Genomic DNA, 26,211 nt, shown 5'->3' with positions numbered 1-26,211 from the left:
ATTCATGTAGCGGCTCAGCAATCACCTCACGCAGGTGAAGCAGAGCCCTGCTGGTGCTGCTCTGGGGCTTCCTCTCTCAGGCTTTGTTCAATTAAACCCTGCTCTTAGCTGCCACCACGGAGCAAGAGTAAGTGTATAGTCTTGCGTTACCCAATATGGAAATTTAGAGGAAAGGAAGTGTTACGGGGATATGCATCAATTTTGATCTGTTGAAGAAACGGCACCAGTAAGAGGAGTAAAAAGAAAATATATGGCAGCATGTGCTGCAAACAAATGGAAAGGTCACCTTCTATCAATGTGCTGCAACGCTGCCTGTGAATAATGAGATTGTGTTATGCAAGTGAGCTCTCAGACTTTGTGCAGTGAGTGGCTCTGATCGTGCCACCGGCTCTCAGACGTTATGACCAGACATTTTAACTCAGGCCGATGAGCAATTAGAACTAACCCTTTGACTAGAGAGTGCTTAGGTGGAAGAACCATAAGCCTGTTAATGTCACTCTCAATGCGACACTCTTAAAGGTTTAACTGGCTCTCAAAAGGTGTCGAGCACATGGTTGGTGTTCAATAGCTGTGCATCGGTCAAAAAAAGTGGTGTGATATTACACATAGCCAGGCTGTAGTACTTGAGTCTCATTACAGATCCGAATCTAGTCTCAAGAGCACTTTTTTGAATTATGCACCACTGAAATGAAAAATAGGTAGTTTTATGTATGTATGTATGTATGTAGTTTAATCTCTTGAAAACCCATTTAAAGTCACTGAGTGAATGAATTCATGTTGTCTTTCAAAAAATTTAAATTATGCAAATGGTGCCTGTGAGTATGTATTCAAATCTTCAATGCACTGGGAGATCTTAAAATTTCTAATCATTTTGTGTGCCTTTAAAAGACTCTTTAGGTCTCAACAGAGAAACTTCTGTTGTATTGAACGCCATCTATCTTGACTTGAATTCATCCAATCTGACTCAAAGTCAACTGGACTCAGACATACAGTAAAAAGTCCTTACAACATTTTCAGCTTGAGGACATGATGGGTGCCCCTGCTTTTTCCCTGAGTATGATAGTGCTCTTTTGCTCACACTCTGAATCAGCGTGCCTGTCTAAGCACTCTCAATCGCTCTGCTAGCATCGCTGTCACCCTGCTACTGTCCTGTCCTCATTCTCCTGTATGTGTCCTGCCTGTGATGTATCACACTGGCACCATCCCTCGATAGAAAGCTCTGGTGCTCATTAAGATAGAGAAAGATAGCAAAAATGGAAAAAAAGGCAGGGAAGGCGAGGGAACGAGATAAAGTGTGTGCCTGTTGGATTTGTTCCACTTCTTTGTTTCTGTGTTTTGCTGCCCACCCCCCCCCCACCCCCCCCGTACTCTGTCTTTCTGCTGTGATTCAGAGTTTAGTGATAAAAAGCAGAGTTGTGTTGCCCTTGGAGAGGTTGCTCTATTTACTGTACCTGCTCCAGTTTTCTCATATTATGGTAAGCTAGAAAATGATTTCCATCATCGTCAACATTAATCTTCAGCAGCGGTCAATGAGGATAATGCGAGGCTTTGATGGGAGTAAAGTACTGTATACCTTTTTAAAGTTTATAGCACCATTTTTTATCTGCAAACTGTGTTCTGTGTTCTATAAAGAAGACTATAGCAAACTGTCTATTTCAGTGGAGCGTTATGGGACTTGCGGTCCAAGAACCACTGATGTATGAAGACTCTCTGCGGTTGTTCACTTGCAGAGGGATCTGTCTCACGCTTGTAAAGAGGCAACTTCAGCTAAGTCAGATAAGACAGGAACACAATGTGCAACAGCCAGTCACAAGTGGCCACTGGCATCCTTGGCAGTAATCTGCACTCTGAAGCCTGCTGGTGTCGCTGTAAATGAAGTTGACAGATGCTAATCCATGGAAGTCAATCTTGATCCAAATAACAGATGTGCCATGACCAAAGCTCAAAGCGTTCAAACCTGACAGCCCATCAAGCTATGTTGACACGCAGACAATTTCGACAGGACCCAGTTTCGTGGCTTTCCCAATTTGATTATCTTGTCACCACCTCTCATCTATCCACCACTGATGAATGAGATTAGTAGTTGAATAATGTGATACCTGATCTTCAGCTCCTATTTCACCTCACTGCCCTTTCCACAGAGGATCTACAGTGATTTTTAATATAATATCTAATACCACTACCACTATCCCCTCTTACTGTCAAGAGCAAAACTATAATAATCTTCCACGCTTTGAATCTACACTATTTCACAGCCGTTGCCATCAATTATACATGTTGTATATTAAACACCCCCGCCTCTCTATCTACCCTCTTCTTATTTGCATCGCCTCGAGAGGATGTCCCGTCTGGGATAACCATCCATAATGGTGACTGCACAGTTAAATGATGTTTGTGAAGTTTAAAAAGATAAATAATAATCACGGGGTTTAATTTTCTCAAAACAGGACCACACAGGAAGAGCTGCTGGTGTTCTGTGAGAGGCATTTGGATTTTGATTCTGCTGCTAGAGAATGTACGAGGCCCTTTGAAAGACAAGAGGCATGCTCCTGCATCCTATTTGATTTATTTAAGCCATTTGTCTTTCTAGTAGGTTTTGACACACCAGATTGATGGCAGTGACAAGCACTGTTCTCAGTTTTGCGATTGGGATAACGCAAAGTGCCAACATTGTGGTTGGCTCGCTACATGTGTCACATCATTTCTGTCCATTTAATAAAGCAGTCCTAAAAATGATAGAAAAACACATGTTGACATAACGATGCACACCCACACAAAGCCGTCGTTGTGGAAATCCTGTGGAAATGTGGGGGGAAAAATGCTCTGCAAAAAGATGTTTGAAGGCAAGAGGTGTCAGCTATGTAATTAGCCCTTCTTGGTCTGCCCTCCCCTTGCTTTCAGTACCTCGTTCCCTTGTGCTTTGACTGTCAGCTTTATATTTCCAGGGGAGTGTGCTACTGGACTTTTGCGCCAAAAAACAATCCACTGTTAAAACATGGCTAATATTTGCTGGAGCAACAACAGTGCACCTAACCTAACAACTCATCAAAACATTGTGCCTCGAGCCAATGAAATACTTAGAAGTAAACATTCATTAGAAGACCTGACACTTGTGATGGCTATTTTGTTGACATTAGAGCATGCAAAGGAAATCAGCCCAAGGAGACTCACTGTCATTTCTGATTCTGTTAATTAGTACATTTCGACATCATGTTGCCTGTAGCCAAAATCCATTGAAAAGGCCAATCTTTGACACATTTTAACCAATGACAACATCTTTCATTGACTGTGGTGTTTTCTCTATACAATATAATAAATGTAAAGACTAAATATATAGGAAATTAGCCATTAAAGTGAATGCACCATTTAGTCAAACCTCTACTACAACAGTGCTTAAAAGGCTTTGCCTTTGTATTCAGGCTTTAATTTTCCAAGTTGTTTTTTCTTTGCTTTGTAATTTGCATCTGTCTATGAGGCATTCGCCCAGTAACTTCTCTGTAGATATGTATCTATATCATTGTGATGATTACTTGCTGTTTTTGTGTGTCTGGTCATTTCCCAGTGAGAATTACACATATGACACGTCTGTGGTTGCGATGAGTACCGTCACCCAAACAGCTGCCTGCTCTGATCAAACACAATACTAGTTCAAAGTGAATAATCTGTTGTGCTTCAACATGTCTACAGGAGTGGGCATTAAATGGGTATAGTCTTGGTATACATGACTGGCACCTGGCTTAATGAAACTGACAGCTTTTAAAAAGGTCTTTAACAGGATAGATCATACTTTATCGTTATAGACATCAAGGAACCTGTCTTGGTCCTCCAGAATTCTGACTGAGGCCACAGTAATGTCTACATGAGCTCTTCAGTCACTAGAATCACTCAGATACTGATCAGTGACTTAAATATGTTTATGAACTGGTTAAAGTGAAATAGATCAGAACTTGAAACAAAAAAAAAAGTTTCAAAGCATGTCACGTTTTAAGTTACATTTGAATCGTCATTTACTGACATAAATAAAAAAAAAAAACCTCCATTGTGTCACTCTTTTCTCGGTCAAAGCGTATCAATGGAACTAGACAGCCTAAATACAGCAACTTTTTCTTTGCTTTCAATACAAAGTAACAAAATGTACACAAATCTAAAGTGCCTCAAGAATGTACATGTTACTGGGAATCCCAATGAAGCAGCTGAAGACATCCATGTGTGATGACGCACACACACACACATAAACAAACAAACACACAGACAGACAGACAGACAGACAGACATGCACACCATCATTTGGAGAATTATGCCCATATTTACCCAAATTATGCTAATAGGCCAAGCTAATGTATCAGTCACTGTGTATCTCAGTGCCTTTCAGCTCTCACTGAATTACTTTTTTGGCAGTTGCGCTCCAAACAAGATTATCACATACCGCTAGACATGATATGCTGTTAATACACACCACCAACTTGCAACTCATGTAGCAAGACACACTTGTATGTTTGGTGCTCCTTTTCTGCTGCCTGAAACCTCAACCCAAACCGTATAACACACCCAACATTACACCTAAATCTCACTGGTCAGGTTCAACTCATTTGATGGAGAGATACATGCAATGTATCAAGTCAGCAAAGAGAATCTGTAAGCCCCACCTACTTCTCCCCCTCCGTTGGTCAGGTTCCTGCCCCAGCACTTGTCACTCATCTTGATGAGCTGTCTACCTGGAACACAGTATTCACACATTACTCAGGCTGTGGCTGACTTGACATCATCAGCTCCACAGACAGTGAAGAAGCTCCCTGAGAATTCAGCCAATCTGGAATTGAAAAATGCAATGTTGATGTTCTCGGAGTCTCTGGTGCCAGATTTAGATTTACTGCTCTTTTCTTACTTGATTTCCACCATTGCTGTTACATCCGCAACCACCCAACACAATCGCAAGAAATGGCATACATCCCTCAGTTTTTTTTCATGCACATTGGGGAATTTTGGCATGCATACATAGTAGATTGTTAATACCAGATACTTCTTTTTTTAAGAAAGTAAAAATAGCACATTCTGCTTTATTTTTAATGGACTGGAGATTTCAGTGATAACAAAGCTGCGCATAGTCATAAAAACTTAATTGGTACATATGTTTGCACAGTGAACTGCAAGAGCATGGGCTTTGTTTGCAGTATTTGTTTGTATTGTTTTGCTCCTTCAGTGTAATTCCCCTTATCTTGATTAGAAATGTGGAAGTTAATGAAGCTTGAGAGGATATACTGAAGGGATTATTTGCCAACAAGCAGGGAAATAAACATTGCTGTAATCACCAACAGGTAACAATCATTAAGTGATACAGACCAAGACAGTGCAAGTAAATAGACAGACAATGACCAAACATATAAATAGTAAATGCTGCTTTGCAATACATCAGTAAGGACTCTCAGCTATGCATGCTAAAGTGGATAGCAGCTGGTCCATGATGCATAAATCACAATGACTGCATACAATGCAGCAGCTTTATTTCGATATTTGTCCATCTACGTTGTGATAGCTTTGATTATACTGATCTGGGGATTCTTGATGCAAAAGTCCAATTTATTACCATTTGCTCTGCTGAATTACTTAAAAGCTAGGACAAGTTGTCCCTGACTGAACTAGCTAACAATTCTTTATAGCTGCAATGGAAAACTTTTTAATTAGGAAATTTAGGCGAAGCATTGTGGAACAGGAGGGATGGCTGCATGGCAAATTGGGATCAGACATCAGCATTAATAATAAATGCTAAAAGGTGTTTTTGTTCTAAGTGATTCTTTTTAAAAATGGGATGAATACCCAGCCTAATGGGGTAAATCTGACCTCAAAAAATCCAAAGGGAGTCTCTAGCTCAGTGTCTAACAGATTGAGCACAGCTTTTGAGTGTTAGAGTGCCTATGCAAATGTCAGTGACAATGACAAATTCAGATTAACTCAAACAAATTCATCCCACATTTTTGCTCAAACTTTGTCATGGTCTGTAATTTGCAGGGAAAAAAAAGACAGATTTTGATCCCCTTTGTTGTAATTTGATTCAGATGACTACCGATTACACAAAAAAAGGATAATTGACCGGAGTGAAAGGGCGAGAACATCCTTGTCTCTGGAGAATAGATTCAAATCTGCCTCAGCTCATCATTATGCTGCAATCATGGTGTCAGTCAAACGGAAGGTGACAGTAGAGGAGCAGAGCAGAAAGGCACTGTATAGCAGCTCATTATGAAAAAAAGAAAAAGTGAGCGTATGCTGCACAGCTATGCTGAGGAGTCTTGTTTCCTGCACTTGTTTACATGACTACATCTTCCATGCCGATCAGAATGAAAATCTCCAGTTTCACTATGACTCGTTCTTTTAATCGTGTTTAATTTTCATTTATTGCATGTTCACCCATACGTCGAGTCAATAAATTGCATAATAATTGCATATAGACTACCAATAAGCAAAGAGAGAGCGTGGGATTACGACGGCACACTGCAATGTAATTATGTTAATGTTGCACACTGTTTCCTTCAAAGGATATTAGCAATCATTTCTTTGTTTGGTTTAAAAGAGAAAAAAGTTGTTGGCAGCAAGAGAAATGATGAAATTGTGGGAAAGTGAGGATTGTTCCGTGTTGAGTTTGGTGAAAATAGTTTGCCAATATTTGGCTCTATTACAGTTTTCAGAGCGATGGATTTGAATGAATTCAGCACTTATTTTAGCCTTGCTCTTGACTATTAATATTACCATTTTATTCATGTTCAAGAGCATTGTGATAAAATGTTTTACACAAGACAGTTAATGTAGTTTTGTATTTTTCATTATTATATTTCATTTTATATTTTTCATTTAAAATTCAGTTTAATTTCAGTTAGTTTCCGGGATTTTAGTTTCAGTATATGTGTCAGGGGCAAAATGTACGAAGATTTGAGGGCAACTGACGCTCAGTCCTGTGGACATCCCAGTCTCAATAAGTATATGCACCAATGTCCTTCTGATCTGACAAAGACTGACATTTCTTGTATAGTTTTATTTCATTTTAGTCTGTTTACTAAAAACACAATATTGTTTTTTTTTCCAAAAATAGTTTTTTTATATTTAAACTAAAATGTTTTTTTCATACCTAGTTTTAGTTTTTAATCTAGTTTAATAATAACCTATTATAGTAATAATAACCCTCATACAAAGAAAGTTTACTGCTTTCTTCTGTTGATGTCAGCTACTCATATAATAGTGCCGGTTGATTTTATAATTTGTAATATGTCTTTTCTATGTCCTTTTCTCAATGTTTATACACCATGCATTGAAGCATTGAAGATTTTTCTTGGCTATTTTTAGACTGTAACCTTCACAATTTCTATAGCTATTTTCTATCCATTCAGTTGAAATGTCATCCTGGAACACAGTATCTTCTTGCACTCAGAGATTTCCTGATTGAGCTTCATATCGGGTGGGCTAATATGAACTATATGCTTCAGAGGAGCTTGTGGTGGATTGATATAGTTCGAGTGAAGTAATATAGAAGAATCACAGGGCCGAAAGGAACACCAAGCTCAGAAAACTCCTTGTGTCAGGTATTTTCAGCTGAGTGCGTCTAACTAAACCCACTGTCACAAAGCAGAAGAAATGGTCCACACTCCCAAAACTGTCCCACATGGTTTTGACAGTGCTGTGGACAAAGCCTGAAGGCTTCTTCAGTGTGCAAAATTTATCAACTCTGCGTCCACCCATCGTCCTGCAGCTAAAGTCAGTGGGTGATCCAATTCGATTAAACCTCCTTTCCTTTCCCATAAATAATCACAGACATAATGACAGCTTGATATAGTGTTTAGGTTGACTTTCTTTTACAAAATAAAAGTCCAATAAGTAGCACCTTGCCTTTGTAGTGTCTTGTCGATTAGTCGAACAATTTTGCTACATATGGCTATGCATGCTTATTTATATTTGTATGTATTTGGCTTGTGCAATACCATCTGCTTGCTGTCTGCAACTTTGTAATACGATAAGTCCCTTTACTGAAAGAAATATGTTGCTTGTAGTACTCGTAAATCTGGTACATTTGTACCTTCTCTGAGCTCTGTAGGTAGCTTGTATCATCTAATTGGATCATCTAATGACTGAGTGCTTGCAGCTGTAGGATGGTGGGTGGGGTCATATAAATATAGACTGGAGGAGTTGAAATATTGGCAAAAGCCCACTGAGACATATTTGCACACTGAAGATGACTCAAAGTGGGAACATTTGAGGTTTTTGAATTCCTTTTTGCAAATAAAAACGTCAAAAGCATTCAGAGAGTTTCCATAAAGGAACTTGGCAACCACACACACTTTCTCCATTCCCTACAAAAAAGAGAAAAAGTGCGATAAAATGAGATTATGGTTAATATCTGTTTAAGCCACTGTCTTTCGTGACCAGATTGTTTATACTCTTCTGCAACCTGCCCTTGAATGTTCGTACCTCCCTACAGAATGTGAGGAGTCTACCAAAGAAGACATTTAATTTGAGGTGGATAATGAAGGTTTAACGGTCCTTAAAAAAGCCTCCTATGTTACGTTTGCTTGGTTTAATGCTTTTGATTTGTTTGTTTATTCTCTCCGTATGCCTCTGTGTGATTTCCCTTGGCTCCCCTGTGGAGCAGTGCTAAATGAAGTGTAGTCAACATACACACACACACACACACACACACACAGAGCCGAGTGGCACTCTTGTCTCACAGCAAGCCGGGGGGTGGTATCCATCACCATAAGTTTCATCCCACAGGAAATGATTGATTTTGGGTTGACCTGGATCACATGACAAATTTCACAGCTGAAGTGCATTACTCTGTCTTTTGGATTTAAAAGAATCAGACAACATGACATCTTTTTGAAAAGTGAAGCAAACCACACTCTAAATGGTACAAGTCTGGACTTTCACATGAAATAATACACTATAATACACAATAATAAACACAGCCTGTGTTTGCAAATCTATCTGATCTGATCTGACAGATGCTCTAGGAAACTCCAAAATAAAAAGTTGTCGGGACAAAGTTTTAGTATTTTAGCTTCATTAAGTACGGAGGGAACACAATATACATTCCTGCAGCTGATTTCCATGCATTTGACTCATCTGGTGGAGGAAGCAGCAAGAGAAGCTCTCACAGATGGCATTTTAGTATACATCACCATGAGCACACTGCCATTTCTTTGCAATTTGGCTTTTAGACTCACAGACAACAAAAACCAAGCTCTATTAGTCTGCTGCCTCTCACTGTCTATTCTGTCCCTCTCGCACTCAGCTGTGTCCATCTCTTAATCAGATTAGGACATTATATTTGAGGTTGTTGGCCTAATCAGTGTAATAAAGGGTCTCTGAGAGCATTGCTGCCCATTAGCGTCATTAGGCTGCAGCTGAAAGGAGGCTTTGTAGAATCTGCTTGATCACTGTTGCTTGGAGGAGGTGAGCATCTCTCAGGTGGGCCTATTGATCTGTTTACTCCCATATGAGCCAGCAGGGCTCGTAGGAGTTAGCCATCACACAGGAGCTAAAAGAGCTGTATTCTCCGGAAGAGCTGCTGTTGCATAACGACTTCATTTCTTCTGCTGCCTCCTGGTTTAGGAAGGTAACACTAAGTTGCTGTAGGAATGCAGTGTTTATAATGTCTACTTGGTAATTTTTTTATGTAAATAAAACAAATAAATGTTGTGGTTATGGATTTGGTAAGGCCGTCGCAAAAACATCTCACATGTTTCATTATTTTCTTTGTGTTATTATTATTACTATTACTGTCATTGTTGCTGTTACTACACATAGAGTTAAATGCATGCATAGGACTGTCTGATCTGCACTGCTTTAGTATGTCATGAGTGGATGAGTGTCATTGTTGAAACTGGGACAGCCAGATCAAACAGCTGGGACCAAACTCAGCAAATTTGGATGAGCAGTCAGTGTTTGGGGAGTGAATATTGTTTTTTGGTTTACATTTTTTTCAGCAGAGGCAAATGGAAGGGAAACGATAATTCCATCTGGCTGTGACCCAGAGCCGTGACTTTTGTCAAAGCTATTGTTAGTGTTCTGCGTTGCTTCTTGCAATGACGGAGTGCTGAGTGGTTTTAATCTGCAGGCTTCATGCTCTTATATTTTCATGGCACAGTGGGTTTGATAAACCACTGCTAAGCGCTGTGTGCCTGCGATGGCAGGAAGCAAGCAGAAGCACTGCCAGGCGCCAGTCCAGCTGGACGGCCGCAGCTAGACTCCAGGGGCTGGCATCAGTACGCTACACTCAGCTACGCTGCCTTTATGTGGCTAAAAGCTGAGAGGGAGTGGCTTTGCCAATTTGATTTATAGCCCCAGATTAGCAGCTGCATCAGAGGCTGGAGGTTGTCATCCTCTTGTGCATATAGAGAGATGGTCTTAGGGAACGAGGAAGGTCTTGAGCAAACTTGCACGTTAAATTGCAGAGAAGAGCCAGAGTATGTGTAGGAACTCCATTATGCACATCAAATCCCTCCTGTTTGTGTCAATAACTGTATGGAAATGAACAACTGCATGGTCTGTGCACACTGGGCAGCTCTCTGCTCTCAAAAAACAGTCCTGAAAGGACCATTATCAATGACCCCTGCAGTAATAAAAGCAACGCCTTCGTGCATGAGAAACTGGGGAGGCTGTAGCGAGCAGCCAGAGAGGCCAGACTTGAGTAATGGGTCACTGCACACTCTTAGCAGAGACCTCCTCAAGGCCTTTTCCTCTGCCAGCTTCCGTCATCTCAGGATGGTTTTTCGCACTACAGATTTCACTGATGTAATTGCCAGAAGTTCAGAAGTGCATATTTTGTGAGTTGCTAGGTATTGAGACAAATTGGTAGAGCAATATGATTCTGCTGATGGTTTGGAATGAAGTTTGTGGAAATTTTATTGTCTTAAAGTCTTAGAGACAGCAGTAAAATGTTAGAATCCTTTTCTATGAAGCTGAATGGCCATTGCTATTAGTGCTGAAGGTTGTGCTGGAACTCAAAACCATGTGTATTGCAGTGTTGCTGCATATTGTAAGCAATATGTTAAGGTTTTGGGGAAAAATCTTTGTAGTTCATTGCAGTTGCCTCGTTTACATTTGCAGCACATGTATTGTAAAGTCAATCTATAATGGATAGCATTGTACATGCAGGTAAACAATATGAAAATCTACATTAAGTTACATTTAGTTCCTGACTGCTGAATCTTCCATTTTACACAAGTTTCAACAGACAAACAGTAATTCACAAAATCATTAACATGTTTAAGTGACCTTTAAAAGATAATGCTAAAGCACAGGTTTTGTAAACAAACTCATAATATGAAGATTCTGATTTTTTTATGCAGATATACATTAAACGTGTCGTTATTATACTCACTCTAGTCTAGGGATTAATCCATCGCTATGGTGTCAAATACAAAAAACAGCAGCAAAAAACAATGATTTATTACTTCTAATAATACTTCATTCCCTTTGGCACTGTTTTGTCACAGACGGAGGACAGGATTTTACAGTCCCATTCAGAACTATAATTTGTAATTATGTGATGGTTGTGATGTTATGATTTTGTCTGTGGCCTCTGATTCTCATTTGACAGCCAAAGAATGATTAAAGTCAGCCGTCAGCCTGCTGTTTTTAATTATTCACCACAGAGACAGCTACAGTACATCCAAAAATGGGGCCTTTGCCCCAACACCCCAGTTGGCTGACAGTGAAATATACAGTGTCTGAGCTATTGGTGACACAAATAGATGAAAAATATGCTGTATTCTTGGCCTCCTGACAAGAGTACAGCCAATCTATTAGCCTATATTTATAGCTGGTGTTATGAACTCAGCTGAAGTGACACCTTGAGGAGTAATGAGAACAGGCAACACTTCAGGCTCATGTCTGAATTCACTTTCAACAAAATGTTCCAGGATTGAATGATTTCAATACCCGAACAATTAATCCTGAACCAAACAATAATTGCTATTGATAGTGACATTCAAATGCTAAATGCATGTGTGTCTGAATTGTGTATTTGACTGTACTTTAAGTCCTCCTTGGAATATTGATCAGGTAGAAGATTTTCCTCTCGGCTGGCCCTTAGATTGGCTGAGATGAATGGGACTGTGGAGTAATGGCTAGTGAAACAGAGTGATTTTCCATTATGGCAGAGTCGAAGAGAAGGGAGGAGGGCGTCTGAGAAATGACCAAAGTGGGCAATGTTGATCACATCTACTTAATTCAGCATGCTCTCTCCCCTTCAGCCCTGCCCTGCATGTGCTGGAAAACCCCACAAAATGTCCCTCGGCTACAAAATCATGTGGACACAAGGACATCACCACGAGCAATGCAACGCCATTACTTGATATTCATTCAAACTGTGATCTGAAGTAACAATTAAAATTGCCATGTTTTGCATTTGCTGCTCTAATTAATCATCCTGTGCTCCAATGTCCTCTTTCACTTCATAAATCCTCACTTTTACAGATTTCTACATCTTATCATCATCATATCATATCATACTGTATTGTTTTCCTGTCTTTCAGACCTACTATTGCCAAACCTCCACCTCCCACAAGAGCCACAATCTATAGATTGTTACAGCAGTTTCCACTGTGGAATTCTGTTTTGCAACTGTATTGGATTTCCCCCACCAGCATGTAGTGCTTAGTATTCTGTCCCATCTTTTTTCTTCATGGCCCTGCATAAAATGGAGACACTTCACATTGATGGAGTCCCAAGTCTTTCTCTGTGGCTATCTCTATTGTTATACACTTACAATTGATCTCTTACAATCAAACGCAATATGAGGCCCTTTTACACTCTGCCACGTGTCTTTTCTTCAGTCGAGCTATTGCTGCTATCAACTCCATGGCAGCTCCAAAGGGGATAACTTGTCATGATGTAGATGACATTTGGCAATGAACAGTGTTAAAAAAAAAAAAGACTACGCAACAGACATTGGCACATAAAACGAGCAAGGTTATCTCTAAAGAGAAAAAATACTGTCCGTAGTATTTTATGTGGATTTGTCCTCCTTAGTGGTGTGTGCTCAACTCCTAAAAGAGCTATATTGTGACTAGAGCTGACAACACTCTCAGACCAGACCAAGGTGAACTGGCATTCAGTAACAAGAAAGTCAGAGTCATGTCTGGCATGTTGCCAGTCTAAGTTTTTGAACAATGTCCTGTCGCCACCATTCAGTAGTGGGATTACTCAATATGATTATGGAGGCTGCCAAATCAACCGTGTTGAATGTAGCTCATAATTGCAGTGAGAAGATGAGGAAGGTGTATGACAGAGATTAGAAAAGGTGAACTCCAGTGAGCCATACAAAACATGCCCCCATCAGCTCAAAACACACTCACTGGGTTTACAACAGGAGTGTTTGGAAAGAATTTTTAAATGTAATCTCAGTGCTTTAAGCCCCACAAACATTACAAAGTCTCCAGCTATGCTAGCTACGTAGGCACAGCTGTGGTTTGAGCTAAATGCAGCATGCAAACATGCTCACAACATGCTGATGCTGATGATGAGAAAGTATAATATTGATCAGGTTCACCTGGTTCAGTAGTTTTGCATGCTAACATGTGTAATTAGCACTAATTGGAAAGTACAGCTGAAGCTAATGGGAGCGTTCATTTTGCAGGCATTTGGTCATAAAACCAAAGTGTTGGACAAAAACATAGCACTTATAATGGCCCTTAATGAAATGTTAAACTGATGAACTGACCATCCCTAAAAGCAAAACAGCTAGCATGGCTTTAATCTGCACTTCCATTAATAAATAAAAACTATCTTCATTGCCAGATAGCACTTGTAATTAATTTGTGAAATAGGTTTGATAATTGGGTGAACTGACCATTTGCTTGTGGTTATGAATCTATAATTAGCAACTCAAGATTTTACTTCAGCGAGTGAAGTCCCCTTACAAACATGACAGTCGACTAGCCCATGCTTACTTTTGCCCCCTCACTGTCTCTTCTCCCATGCGGGATACCATTAATTTTCATCTTATGTCACATAGATGTTGACATTTCATTTACTAGACTCCACTGAGATTCACCTCGAATCAATTGCAGGCACCTGGAAGGTATGGTAAATCTTCCTAACAGCCATGCCCTTTGGGTAAATGAAAGTGAATGTTCACATCCTCTTGAGGTAAATTTGCAGTCACTATGATGTGTGGACTGTGCACATGGAAACGATTATTTTGGTGGTAGGAAAAGAGAATTCTGAAAATGAAACATGAAAATTTGTGTGTGTCTTGCAAAACCAGTGAATTATGATGTGAGAACTAATTTAGGACACATCTGATTTTGGCATGCTTTATCTGTTTGAACTCTGTGCACATGTAATTGATCACCAGTCCACTTGCGTAGGCTGTCCTAATCATCATCCATCTAAAGTATTGATTAGTTTACATGAATGCGATGCAATCGACAGCTGTGATTTAGCTGACATGTTATTCTAAGATCGCAGTCTTGAGGAAGTAGTTCTTTAGGGTAACTTTATTAGAAATTTGTTCACGTTCTTAGAGTTTTTTGTTCTTAAACCATGCTGTACAATGCATATTCTATACTTAGAGTGTATGCGATTCAGACTTTAGTGAAATTTCATGCTGTTCTCGGATGTTTCTTCGCTCACTTTTTCTTGTAAATCAGCTACAGTTTACCCTGAAGACATGCTATGCTAAAGGAAAATTAATTTTGACACCTAAACGTTACAGGAACCAGTGTTTATGTGACACAAACAAAGTGATTAATCATTAATGTGCAATGTGGCACCTTTGAGGCCTCACTGCACACCAGGGCTGCCACTTAGATGAGCTATCACATGTGGTACAGTATCTGGCATCATATCATTTGGCTCACTTGCAAGAAATGAAATCTGTGTAATGAAAGCTGCATATCCATCCGTCAGCCAGCGTTCAAGCCATTTCATAAAACAGTGCACAAAGTCAAGGCCATCTTGTTGCCGTGGACCAACAGGTAATAATATCCCCAATGTGATACACACAAGGTCTTTAATGTCAAAATAGAAATCTCTTTCTTTCTGAACTGCCATATATCCCAAGGAGAGAAATGAGGCTTATCTCGGAGGAAGGTGGCCATCCATCAGCAATTTCTCTCAGATTATCAGTCTGCCCAAATCGTAACGCACAATGATGTCAGGCATTAATCAAATGCTGACACCTCACATTCAGCACTCAGACATGTACCCTTTTCTCCCTGCCCAAAATCTGGTCATTGTCCTGCTGAAGCTCTCTGGCTGCAGATTTAAACCCTTTTGGTGCTGTGTGCAAATATCAAACAGCTGGAGGATTGTGCTGGAGCCATGTTGAAAGAACAACACGTGGAAAGGCCATACAGTGAGAATCCAAAAAGCACTATGTTAAAACTCTTGTAGCTCAGCCACTTCATTACAGTTTTATTCTCACAAATGTGATGCAGAAGTGCTCTTAGCGGCTGCTCCCTCGCAGAGAGCAAAGACAAAGAGACTGTTACATTTACTGTGTGCCACCATGCCAGGAATAATGCTGTCACTGGAAATGCAGCAGCGCAAGGAGTAAGAGAGAGCCTCTTGTGTCGGAGTTCGTTGTTTTTACTTCTAGACTCCCCACTGACCACTCATTCATTCTGTTTAGAAATTACTGAGTGTTATTGATGCGTTGAATCGAAATCCTCACAGCAGCAAGGGTTGTCATAAATCGAAACATCTTGGACACTGTGTGGCTGGCTGATACTCTCCATGGGGCTATATTCATGTCAAAACATTAATCTGATGCTGGAAGCCAGTGGTTTTTCTATGTAGAGCATAAATTGAAGAAAAGTCTGTCATTGATGTAAGTGTTTGATTCAACCTCGGAGAGTACTTTATCTCTTGTAGTTGATCGTGATACCCTTTGGAGGACTTGAATTTTTCAGATGAATGAATATCTGGATACAAAATAGAAGGGAGCCAGATGTGACCCTGGAACACATCCCATCATTCCCTCTCTGCTGTCAGAGAAAAAAGATGTTTTGCAAACGCTGTTGGTTGAACTCGATTCCTTCCTCTATTCCACTGCCATTATTTTGTGGGAGAAGTCATTGCAGGACATTTAAACTGGCATGACCCCTGAAACAGGAGATCTGAAATCTTCAGTTATTTGGAGTGCAAAAGTTTCTGACAAAAATTTTGCTAAAACAGCTCACTTACTTAAGACACTTTTATTGGCCATTGGCTATTCTAATGCTATTCAGCTTGGTGGTTATGGCAAATGAAATATGCCTAATATATGGTTAGGATTACGCTACTGAAACACTTGGTTACTGTTGTAGAAAAATCGCTATATGAAATAAAACCAAGCTCGGTGCAATGTGAAGCAAACTGAGTTCTTTAATATCAGCAGATCTTGCAAGAGAGTCAAGTCACACACACTACAAGAGAGTGAAGGAGTTGACTGGCACAAAGAGATATCAGACAGAATATTATAGGCAATTGGGCGTATCATAAGCACAAATGGTTTTCTTCCTAATAAGGTAAGAATCTAAGTAAAACATAGCATTATAAATCACAGACACAAAGAGCGACAATAGCCGAGGTAACTCCCTAATTTCTGGTCATCCTCCCCAACGCTAAAATCAAGGTGGTTTCCTGTTTTCTGATCAAATGCCCTCAAACTCAACTCCAGGTGTTTTCCTGTTTTCGCCATGTCCTTTTCTTAGGATCAGTTGCAGGGCTGATATATACATTTATACATTTGGCATGTCTCAGTGTTGTTACACTTGGTCTTTCAAAGGTCATCAACAACTAATTGTCATTTCAGTATTTTTCCATCACATTACGGTAAGGGAAAGATAGCAGTTATGGTTGGTAAAAAAAATGTATCGCGGGTCTGTCACAGGAAGAAAACTCCTATCTCCTGCATGAAAATCAGAAGTGCTACATACCCATGCACCCTGAGGACCTCAACACGCCCATCTCTCTACATATAAGGAACACTACTTACTGAGTTGGCATTGGATATTTGCAAATGATGCAAATTATGAGGTGTGGAATTATCCAATATGAACAAAATTCCTGGGGATACTGGGCTGTATCACTGCACCAACAACCTCTGGCAAACAACCAAGATTATTATTATACATTCTGACATCATTTTGCTGTTATAAAAACAGGTCTTCAGTTATCTTCATGCTGTTGTCTTCAGGACACATTTTTCAATTTTACAATTGATGTGAGAACTTTATCGTCCAACACTCCAGGCTATGAGGGATGACTGACACAAAGACCTCATGGTGAAGTATTTCTTTTACAAATATACAACCTTCTGCAATAACAGACTTTAAACCTTTTGCACCAGCAGTCAAAATCTCGAGAAGTGTCATCAGCAGCGCAATAACAGGTGGCACACACACTGTCTCGCACAGCTGGCATTTTGAAGAATGGGAAGTGATGCAGAAAATTACATTTTTCATGTTACCATACGCAACGACTGAATGCAACATATATAAGGACATTTTGACACCTCAGAATCTTTCCATCACTTGGTGGAAATGCAAAATGGCTTGTAATGGAAGATTATGTACAGTATGTAATGTGTGTGCAATGAGAGCTAAAGTGTGGTGTTTATGAGTGTCGATTCAAATGATAATCGCCCTGATAAATAATAATGATCTGAGAAAGCAGCCTTATCGTGCTCTCACTGCTTATGCTCAGGCGACCCTTTACGATGGTTCTTAACCCCCCTGCAGACAAACAGTGTACACAGAAAAATTCAATACCTCTTGTCACTACAGCACAGCAAGATTGCTGTTTAGATAGACTAACTGCTAATGTCCCTCTCTGGAAGCTTTCACATATATTAAAAAATGATGTGCATGAGCTTCTTTGGACCTGGTACACTTGTGGTTGAGGAATGATTAAGCTTGGGCACCTGAAACCTCATTAGCATCTTAAGCCAACATGACCCACTGGTGAGAGATGAGTTTTGAACCGTCTCGTCTGATGTTAAAGTCGCATGATTTATACATGCAATGATCCACCTTGACCTTATTCTTAAAGGTGGGTTCAGACTGAACAAATTTTAGATGACATACATACTTAATGGAAAGACACTGGATAGGAAGCATTGTGTCCAATATGTAAGTCAGATGGCATCCTCGTGACACAGACGTGCAATTGGCATTCAGTTTTTCTAAACGTAACCATGACCTTTTCCCTAACTCTAGCACTGATCATACTTTAGGCATAGTTTCATTTGATATAACCACAATGGTTCCCTAACTCTAATGATGGCATTGAATGCAACGTTCTTTTTCAGTTTGCATTTATTGTCACATTCATTCCAGTAATTGAAATTGTGAGGTGAACATTTGTGTTCAGTCCGAATGCACCTTGGCCTACGACTTTGTTGCAATTTAACGTTATGCTACATCCACATATGCTACTAAGAGATGACAGCCATTTAAACGCAACCCAGGGAGTTGCTTCTGAAAAACAAACCTCAAACTCTGACATTTCTCTGTTAAGGAGAATCTCATATAACCCACAAACACTGAAAAGAACACAATTACCGTCTGCCAATTCTGGTTAACCCACATTGTTGACCCACTCTTACTGACCTCTCACTCTTGGATTGCGGCTAAATTGTATCGCAGACTGGAATAGCTTCCATTAATTAGGTATCACCAAATCCATGCTGATCTCTCCCTAATGTGATGCCAGCGTGCACAGTCATGTCTGCCCGCATGGTCATGTCTCTTCCCACTTCAATACGAAGAGGGCAAATCTATATGACATGCATAATTCACGCTGCTGGCACGGTCATCATGAAGAGATTTATCATCTCCAACTAAATAAATTGTTGAGTGTGAATATATGTTTAGCGGGGAGGAGTCGTCATCAATCTTCATGTCTGAATCCGGCGGGATTTGGCAACACGTGCAGACAAAAGCTGCGTGAATAATACTTTATGTAAATACAGAAAGATAAATGGATTTTATTGCAAGCCATAAGGTCACATGTTGCTATCAAGCGGATATTTGGGGATGCTCCCTTGCCTAGAAACTCCCATAGGGCTAGTCAGACACAGAACTGTAATCAATGACCTGGTTCCAGTAATTACTGTTTACTTTACCTCATTATTCTCAGAGCTTTGATTAAGCAATAGTCCTCATGTGAAGGATATGTGGCCTTAATTGGTGGTTGCCAGGAACGCGTATCTCCCGCATCTCTTGTGATGCACATTGGGAAGAATGGAGTTCAGGAAGTGAGAGACGCCTCAGCCAGCTATTCTTGGCCCTGCCTTTGAGTCATTCACATTCCCTAATTGTCCGACGAGTCAACATGTGACAAAAGATGAACAGCAGTCTTTCGTCTGGCGAAGCAAACAGCACACACCGCACACGTGCTTCACGCGGCGGAAGAGAATGGTTCATATGTTGACATTTACAACCTAATTAAAACCAAGAAGGGAAATGATCCATGCAGGGTCAGGTGCTCGACACACACAGGTGGTTACTCACAAAACATAGACAAGCATACAAGCCTTTGCACAGGCAACAACACAATCCTGCACACAGTTCAGCTACCCTACACATATTTAGTCGGGCATCGCTAATCCCACCCGGCTGGAAAACCTGCTCATTTGAATCACTTAAATCCTCGGGTGATTAAAATATATTACCGTGTCAGAGAAATTCATACTCATGATATTAAAGATGTATGTATGCATATAAAATCCCCCACTGCCTCCTGCGTTTTGATTACGACTAGAGAGAAAAATATAGGTAACAAAAAGATTTGAACTAGAACAAAGTTGTAATTAAAATATATTTGCACGTCATCGTGTTATGTGTTTGCGAGCATATACACACTAAGCTACCCAAGGCTGAGCAGAGTTGGCTGTCACATCTAACTTATCAAGAAGGAACATGCCTCTCAGCCACTTGTTTCACTCTCAGTGGCATCAGAGGGCATAAGCTGAGCTCTGGTCCCCAGGCTGAAGGGCTATTTAACGCAAAGACCACAAAACATGCTGTATAAAAAATCGAATAGACAAACTGACTGGAAACCAAAATTATCTGTAACCTGAATCATCTGTATTAAGTTTTAAATAATTCTAATTGGCTAAATTGAAGTGCAAAGATCTGCTTTTCAATAATTCAGTGACTACAGAAACGCAGTATATCCCTCCTCCTGCTGTGACAGACAACCGCACTGCATTCCCCAAGCTCCGTTCATTAGAACTACCTCTGAGTCCGTCCCTTCGAAGAACAATACCATCTAGACCTCACAATTCAGTTAACCCCCCTCGTCCCCCCAAGTTGCACAAACACTTGCTGTGGTGATATGTCATGCTGTGTTTGAGCCTCCTGTTATGACACTCACTGTGTATCAGTAAAGAAGAAAAAATGCAATAAACCAGTTCCCCAGTTTGTTGTTGCTCTTGTATTCTCTCATTTAAGACAACATTGGGTGAGGGCAAAAATGCAGTGTGTTGATTAAGTGCTGTAATACAAAAATAATATAATAAAATACAGATAAAGAACTAGGCGTCATCAAAGAAAACCTTTTACTATATATTGAACAAGATCTGTGCTTCCATGTGCATCCACATTTCTGCTTCTGAATCCAGTAGGTGCTTGTTGTTTAGTGTGTGTTAATCACTTGCAACCGGCTTTCTCTCTCTTATTTTCATGGGTAATTGGCTATGCAGCACATGGAACCAGAGACCTGCAGGCGACACAGAGGAAGGGGAACACTGGGATGGGAGAAACTGAGCTCACTGAAGCATGTCAAACATTTTTTTCCCTCTTCCCTTCGTTCAGCTACTCTCTTGGCGTTTACTTATTAATTTTGAGCATTCCCTTTCCTCAAACACACCGCTCTCTGGCCAACATATATTTTTATACCTCTTCGATTTCAAAATATCCATCTTGAGCCGTGCAGGTCTGCCCTCCATCTGTCTTGCCTCTCCTTAATTTTTCTCTTCATTCTCACTCGTACTCAGTCTGTGAGTGCACCCATATCTCGATTAGACCTCTGGTAACGCCTGTGCAATTTCCTGGCAGATTATAGTGATGGATTTACACAATATCAATCAGAGCAAATGTGGGACTCGAAATAGCCCTCCACTATTGGTGAGAGATATTTTCAAGAAGTGGTCAAAGAGCTGGTAAGAAACAAGGGTGGCATAAACGTTTTCAATCACACTTTCCACATGCGTTTGTACTCCTCTGTGAGCTTCCTATTTAATCTTTTCTGAATTGTTTCTCTTCAAGAACGTCCACGTTTTCAGCAATATAAAACAAGCAGTCACAATGGTTAAAAAACAGACATCACAAAAGGACGTTGCACCTGACAGCAGTCATCTCAGATGAAGATGAGTGGCTCCCTAGTGACTCTTCATCCAACGCGACTAGTACTAAACTTGCTCCCTTCAACAAGCCGCTTTGAATGAGGTCACATTCCTCTGACCTCAGGGCATTATTACCCTGTAATCATGTGTTGCTCCGTATGGCTACATTTGTTATTTCTCGTTGACAGCCAAATGTTAGAAGAAAGCAATTTTACCTGATGGATGGTCATAAGAAGAGGAGAGGCTATATCAGCTTCATGCCTCGCCAGTGAATTATGCACAACAAAACCCCATAGATGCCGGAACCAGCTGCTCCGCAATACCTGCCTACTCAAATATACTACCAGTCTCCATGCTTCACATGCGGGGTTATTATTGCCAGAGCTGTGAGGACTTCTCTGCTTGTCAGAATGTGCATGGGGCCTATTCATTACCATAGTATTTACTTGTCCTCTTAAATCAAACAGGCTGCCAATCCTTACATTACCACGGCGCTATGAAAAATTGTTGACTTATTTTCAAGCAGCATAGCTTGGCCAACTGATTCATAGGTCTCAGGCCATTCATGATCACAGAAATCAATCGGTGCTGCTCCTCTGGCCCGCACTTTGTCTGTTGGTGGCAATAGGGGTAACGAGTCAAAGTGGGCCTCCTCAATCTTGTCATTTTAAGTGCAATCAATACTGCTTCCCCACCAACCAAATGCCTCTGAATACCAGCCCCCCCACCCTCCCTCCCCCTCCTCATACTAGGCTGAACATTTCAATCAATACCTGACTGGAGGCTAAAAACATCTGCAGAAGCAACAACAAAAAGCGAGGCAGAATTAAATGCTTTACAATATACTGAAGACGATGACACACTCTGCAGGAGCATCGCTGCAGGAACAGTAATGCAATGAAAACAGTTGGAATTCTCTCTGACAGTTAAGTCTTCAAATACCAAGCTTGTGCAGTATAAATGTTAAATAGTTCAAGTCTCTACACAAAGTCATTTCTATGAAAACAACAACACACCTGCAGGACCGAGCGTGGATTAACTCAATTTGGCAAATGAAAATCAGACCACGTCGCTAGAATTTAAACACAGCTTTTCCAGCAGTGTTCTTCCCTGTGAATATGTTGTCCCCACAGCCCCATGCATCACTGTGGACAATTCTCAATGTATGGCCTCCCGTCGGCTTCCAGACGGCTCCAATCCATAAAAGCAAGCCTCTGGCCAATGTACCTGTAAATTAGTCTACCTAAAAAATTCAACAAGCCCAGGGAGAGGTTTGATATGTGCATCTAGGTGCGTGGCCCTGGAAACGATTGTATTAATTGCCTCGAGGATTATGAGACACAGACCTCCACTCCCTCATGCATATTTGACACTTCTTGCAGCACACTTAGGCCCCTGCTGCAGCTAATGGATGATGTTTGGTATGGCGTTGCATATTTATTAGCTACCATGTTATGAGCATGTATGTGGCAAGCGCATCCCTGTGTGGGTCTATCTGTCTGAACGCGTGTGTCGACTCTATTATCTTGTGCCAGATAAGGTGAGCGTTGGGCTGGGTGGGTGATCGGGTTGCCAGTTCCTAATTGGTGCAACTGCTCCTACTGCTGCTGCTGCCCTCAAAGGCTGGCGCTGCCCTCTGTTGTTAATCTGTGCCAGGGATTTTGCTGGCTTGTCACGGAACTGACCTGGCAGTCTTTTGGGGGTGTTGCGCCTACAAACACACACTAAGAGTGAAGTCGACGGAGTCACTTAGACAAGAATATATACACAAAGAGACAAACTCTCTCATGCAAATGAGAGACATAGATATGCAGTTAGACAAATGCACACGCACACACACACACACACACACACACACACATCTACACACAATCTCAATCTCTGTGAAATGAAAGAGCAGCAACTCCATTTGAGATATGGTTCTGGACAGCGCTGCTATGATGAGGAGGGAGAGCTCTTAACAGTAATATTGGTGGAACAGCATCAAACAGTAGTGTGAGTATGTGTGTGTTCGTGCAGATGCCATGTCTCCTGATAATGTCTGCACACACTCCCATAGTGGGAAGTGAGGTTGTTGACGTTGAAGTGCTTGCACATTGCTATACATGACGTCCTTTTTTGAGTGAACACATTGTCTGGCATGACACCTGATCTGATGGCTTTTGAAACTCCCAAACATGAACCGCAGCCTCAGAAGCACATTCCTGTCAAATAAAATTTGGGAAAATGTTTTAACTGGGAGGGGGAAGCAGCTTGTATTAAATCAACAGTGTCGCTGACCGGAGCAGTAGCTTTGTGCATTGCCATCTCAATCTCATCATTGTCAGCCATGATACAGTCATGTATGTGGCTGTGGGCTGTATGTAGGCATGGTAGTGTTTTTGCACTAGATGCTAACCTCAGCACATGCTCACAATCACAATGCTAACATAATGATGTAAGCATGTATAACATAAATCATGTTCACTGTAGTTTAATGTGATAGCTTTCGCTTTGCTAACATGCTTTGCATTTGCTACTTAGCTGTAAACACAAAGTCCAGATGAGGCTGAAGGTCATTTTCAGTGTCGGTCATAAACTAAAATATTTGGCACACTGACATTTTGACCTGATAATGAAAATGTGGAATAGATAAAAGGTCAAGGGATCAAAGTTTTAACAGTTCATCCTTAGGGGAACATGATCGTTTGAACTTAATTTCCTGGGCAATCCTTCCAGTAGTTGTTGAGTCATTTCACCTACAACACAAGCATCAACCACATGGTGGTGCCTGGGGAGAACACAGGGGATCGGTTAAGTCATTGGGATACATCCTCTGGGCACCTTGATTATCTGTACCAAATGTCATGGAACTCCATCCAACAGTTATTCTCGTCTGGACCAAAGTGGTGGACTGACCGAATGCCATCTTTCAAGCTATGCAGCCAGTATGGCTAAAAATCACATACAGTAGCAATGTAGTAAGCATTATTATGAATGACTACTTACCTGAGATTATGCCAAAGTTCCTCATGCAGTTAACTCTACTTTCCTGCTGCCTCCAGGCTTTGAGCACTACGCTGTTTCTGTGTTCAAGGTCTCAGTGTGTGTGTGTAGCAAACACACAGTATGAAAGGTTTCACAACTCTACTCTTAACGTCATGGTCAAGAGCTTGTTTGAATCTACTAATGTAGGGCAAGCACTTGTAATGCCATTGACGAGTTATGAAAATGTCACATACTTCAATAACAGCCCAAGGATACAACCCTTTCAGCCATTTCAGGCTGCATAAAATTCTAAGTGTCATTTTACCTATACGGTATGCATAATGAGCACATTATTTCACATGTGTGATGAAAACATGTGGAGTCGTTAAAGTCACCTGACAGGGTGGATGAAGTGATTTGGCTTTAGAGGAGGTCTGAATTATGTAAATATGTCATTTGTGTGTACATAAATTTCATGGGTAACTTGAAATTCATTGACAGCACTGACCGTCAACAGGTCAAATCATATACCAAGACAGGCATGAAGCTTTTCAAATTTTTTCTTTTTAAATGTGTAATCCATGTGTACTGACAGTGGTTGTGATACCTCACTACAATATTTGAACAGAGGATCATTTGGAAATGACTAATTCAGAAATTGGCTACATAATGAGTTTCCCTCTTCTGGGGTTTGACTTGGTGTGAGTGTCATGAGTAAACACTCAAAAGCTATCACTCCAGAGTCAGACTGTGTTAGTACTTACGGCGGGTGTTAAGCAGTCCGCTGGGCTTTCTCGCACTTGGATGGCATATTCAGAGAGTGTGTGTTCAATGTAGAACCAGAGAGGGTTTTTTTTGACAGAGGGAGGCAGTGGGCGTGTCTGGCTCCAGCTTCATTGTTAACAGCCATGGCCACTGTTGAAAAAGAAAAGTATATGATGTTGAGCACTGAGCAGATAATGTAGTGCTGCCTTCAAGTCCCCCCCAAAGGTTTTTTCCATCGCAGTAACATGCAGTGACTTTTGCATGTTCAATGGAGCTAGCTTAAAATTATTTGGCGATTAACGTTTGGGTGGTGTGCAATCTCACATCTGTCCGTTATATATGAAGTCAATAGCTTTTCATAAAGACTGGAAACAAGGGAAAACAGGTAACCTGCCTCTGTCCAAAGGTACCAAAATCAAGGGGTTTTGCAACAATTCAAGGGGTTTTGCAGTCGTTACTATGAGCTAAGCTAACAGTATCCGGGCTGAAATGGAAAGATATGAAAGTGGTCTTATTCTTCTCGCTCTAGGCTACCTCAGTAGCTAACTGTCAAGTGTGGTTTTAGATGATGGGCAGGGTTAGCAGGTTCACCCCAAATCGCATTTGGTAGAACAAGTGTATATAACAGCCCCCAAGTTCATGGTGAGTCACCCAAATCTTTTTTTATGATTTACAGGAAGAGGAAAGAGATAGATTTCAATGCAAATATACTCCAGTATACTCTTTTTGTACTATAATAAATTTTTCATTTTTCATTATACTGTTCAAGGCATTCCCTGCATTGCCACTAAATTGGATGTAGTGTAAATCATGTGAAGTCGATTCATGCATTACAAATGACTTTCCTTAGGGTTTTCTTCTCTGGTCATTCATGATCAGAGGCCCGTGATACAGTTTCAAGGGTAAAACAGCCACATGGAGCTGGCCTGGGATTTAAGTAAAGTCCTCACAACGTAAATTAGACAGTCCTCAATCCCCACGGACCTGTAACCCCAAATATACATAATGTATACTCCCTGCACGGCAATCAAAGCAAATGATGGTGGCTCTGACCGCCTGCAATGTAAATGACTGTGGCCCAGGTTCACGAAATGTGCACACCCTGTATGGAAACCACAGCCCTCTGAGACCATTATCGCAGAGTGCTGCAGCTCTCT

The 26,211-nt window shown here is 40.8% G+C and overlaps 1 protein-coding gene across 1 annotated transcript in view; it reads right to left on the bottom strand.

The window, feature by feature from the left end:
* The window catches only part of chrm2a (cholinergic receptor, muscarinic 2a), a 37,205-nt gene extending 12,067 nt beyond the window's left edge, over positions 1-25,138 (bottom strand). Inside the window, exon 1 of the mRNA XM_070853957.1 lies at positions 25,054-25,138. The gene's annotated coding sequence lies outside the window, so the exon portion shown is untranslated. The remainder of the gene's footprint in view (positions 1-25,053) is intronic.
* Positions 25,139-26,211: the final 1,073 nt, after the last annotated feature.

The sequence above is a fragment of the Pempheris klunzingeri genome, chromosome 22 (assembly GCF_042242105.1).
Source record: "Pempheris klunzingeri isolate RE-2024b chromosome 22, fPemKlu1.hap1, whole genome shotgun sequence".
Lineage (NCBI taxonomy): Eukaryota > Metazoa > Chordata > Actinopteri > Acropomatiformes > Pempheridae > Pempheris > Pempheris klunzingeri.
The sequence above is the reverse complement of the archived record's forward strand: the minus strand, read 5'-3'. Positions and strand labels throughout refer to the sequence as shown.